At 46.6% G+C, this 2,902-nt stretch overlaps 1 long non-coding RNA gene across 1 annotated transcript; it reads right to left on the minus strand.

Moving 5' to 3' along the window:
• Nucleotides 1-257: 257 nt before the first annotated feature.
• Nucleotides 258-2,053, minus strand: LOC113586280 (uncharacterized). Its single transcript, XR_004776336.2, has 3 exons — nt 1,960-2,053; nt 1,427-1,524; nt 258-828 (listed from the first exon to the last, which is right to left on the minus strand). It is a non-coding gene; the product is annotated as an uncharacterized LOC113586280 (long non-coding RNA).
• Nucleotides 2,054-2,902: the final 849 nt, after the last annotated feature.

The raw sequence follows: 2,902 nt of genomic DNA on the forward strand, positions 1-2,902 counted from the left end.
TAAGTAAACTTTCAAAATGAATGTGTGTTGTCTGAGCTATAGGCGATCACTGTGGGACATATGAGGGGACGCATTTGGATATTTCAGTTTTTATGTTTGTCTTTTTTATCTCGATGGCAGTGCTTCACTGCGCGGGGAAAGAGCTGTGGCATTTGCTGCTATCAGGGTCTATTTTAAGGAGTGACATTTAGAAGGAACATGATCTGCTTGGCAGAAAGCGGAGAGAGAGAGAGAAAGAGACCATAGTAACAGAAGTGCATGTCAACAGAGTTCTGAACTCTGCGCTGTGATTTTATTTATTTTTTATTTTTTTGTGATCTTTACCTTTTAACAAAAATGAATAAAATGGTGGAATATGTATTGTGCTTAAGAAACAGAGAGTTTGGAAGGACAAAGGATCGGCAGCCTTGTCTGACAGCGGGAGAGTGTTTCAGCAGGAAAGAGAGGGTTAGAGAGATAAAAGAGAAAAAGATGTGAATATGGGTTTATATATATTGGGTTTGTGCATGTGAGTTTGTGTGAGACTACGTGTGTGTGTGTGTGTGTGTGTGTGTGTAGCTCTATTGATCTGTTGCCCTTTCATTCCCATTCCTTTCCAATTGGAATCGTCCTCCTCTTCTTCCTCATCTTGCTCTTCCTTTGTCCCTTATTGGCTGCCGTCCCCTTTGGCGGTGGTTCAGCGGTTCTTGCCTGCGGCGGGAAGCTTGGTGTGGCGTCCCCCGTCTTGCCCCTACCCCTGTGGACCGTGCCCGCGCTCCCATGAGGGCCACGGCCCTGCATTGATCTGACAGGTCGCAGGTCAGCCGTGTGGGGCTTGTTAGCTGCGGGCTCCCCGAAAGCAAAAAAAACGATGTTAAACATGATATCGATCGAGCAGTGGCACTAAGAGTGAAGGAGAAAGAAATGATAGAAACAAGGAGGAATGAAGTGGAAGAGGAAGAAAAACCCCACACGGGGGCGTGGGCGGAGCTTTGTGGACAGAGATGTTAAAGGAAAACCAGGAGAGGAGAGGAGAGGAGAGGAGAGGAGGAGAGGTAAGAGGAGGAGAGGAGAGGGGAGGTAAGGGGAGGAGAGGGGAGGGGAGGAAAGGTAAGGAGAGGGGGGTAAGAGGAGGAGGGGAGGAGGGGGAGGCAAGAGGAGGAGAGGGGAGGGGAGGGGGGAGGTAAGGATAGGAGGAGTGGGGAGGAGAGGAGAGGGGAGGGGGGAAGAGGAGGAGAGGAGAGGGGAGGAGAAAGAGGAAGAGGAAAATTTAAGTGAAGTTAAGTGAAAAAAAAAACTAAACAGTGGGTGAAAATAACAAGTCAAGCAAGGCATCAAAAGCAACTTCTTTTTTAAAGCCTCGCTTAACTGGGATCAAAAAGCCTTGAGATGACTGGCAGGCTCTAACTAAGGTTCCTGCAGTTCATCAGTGAAATGATGTATTTACCATTTTACCATTTTTGCCTTCCTGAGTATGCATTCCTTGTTGGCTTTTCATAGCTTTAAGTCCTCAACTCCCCCATTCTGTGTTGTTTTAGCGCTGCTCTGGGAGGGAGAAACATCCAGCGTCATTACCACCACATAGGAAACCTTCACCTGAACATCTGACCACACATACACAGTGGCAAGCTCTGACTTGTAGAGAGAGTAGGTAACACAAACATGGTCTCACATATTCATGCAGCTGTCCAACAAACAGAAACGTGTGTGTCCGTGCCCAAGCGTTTAAGTGCTATCTGAGAGTTTCTCCATTCTGTAGCGCATAATCTTGCGAAACGGTGGTAAGGTGAGAGAGTAAAGCTCCCTGTCGCAAGATGATGACAATTCTTGACAAAACTTAATTACATGGCTTGCAACTGAACATGGAGCCTGGAGCATTGAAAAAGGGTAAGTATGTGTGTGAGAGAGAGATTATCTCTAGCTAGGCAGTTACATAATTATACTTTTGTATACGCTCTAGATTCTTTGTCTCTCCCTTACCTCTCTTTTGCTTATTCCCCTCTTATCTCCCCTCCATTCTGTAATCTGCTCTCCGCCATAATCTGTCCTCTACTCTGTAATCACCCCCTGCTCATATCCCCTCACTGCTCCTCATATCCCCTTCCCTCATATCCTCATAACCCCTCCCCCACATCCTCGTATCCCCTCCCCTCCCCTCATGTCCTCATATCCCCTCCCCTCATATCCTCATATCACCTTCCCCCACATCCTCATATCCCCTCCCCTCACATCCTCATAACCCCTCCCCTCATATCCCCTACGCCCATATACTCATATTCCCTCCCCTCATATCCCCTCCCCTTATAACCTCAGACCCTCCCCAATGTCCTTACTCTCCCCTCATGTAACCCCTTGGGTCCCCTCTGCTTTCTTCTTGTTTCATAGTTTTGCTCTCAACAAATTTCTAACAGAGGCAGGTTCACCTTATACATGCCACTCTTTGCCCAGCTGTGATAGTGGTAGTGATAGTGTGATAGTGAGCTGAGACTTTCACCAGTACATTTGAGCTGAGACTTTAGTACATTATCTTAAAAAAAAAAAAGAATCCTGTTTGGGCACTTACGTCAGTTATTATGGCCATGCCCCAGTAAGGCCATGCCCCAGTAAGGCCATGCCCCAGTAAGGTTCAAAACCTTTTTCTTCAGTGGTTCTGTGTCCTGACTATGTTCTGTGGTTGGATCTTTGCCCTCACTAATTCTGTATGAGTGGAAGGAAGGGACTGCTCTCAATATAATCTCATACACGGCAGTTGCTACTGTAATCCCCCACAGAGATGACTGTAGTCTGTAATCTGCACAATTTTGGAATACTTAGCTTTGGAAATGCCAAGAAAATGCAAAATTCTGACAAAAGTGACATTGGGGTAAGTTTTCCTTTGTGGCTTTGACGTGTGTATGTGTACACACACACACACACACACACG

The sequence above is a fragment of the Electrophorus electricus genome, chromosome 11, assembly GCF_041902795.1.
Source record: "Electrophorus electricus isolate QZ-2024a chromosome 11, ASM4190279v1, whole genome shotgun sequence".
In the NCBI taxonomy this organism is placed as follows: Eukaryota; Metazoa; Chordata; class Actinopteri; order Gymnotiformes; family Gymnotidae; genus Electrophorus; species Electrophorus electricus.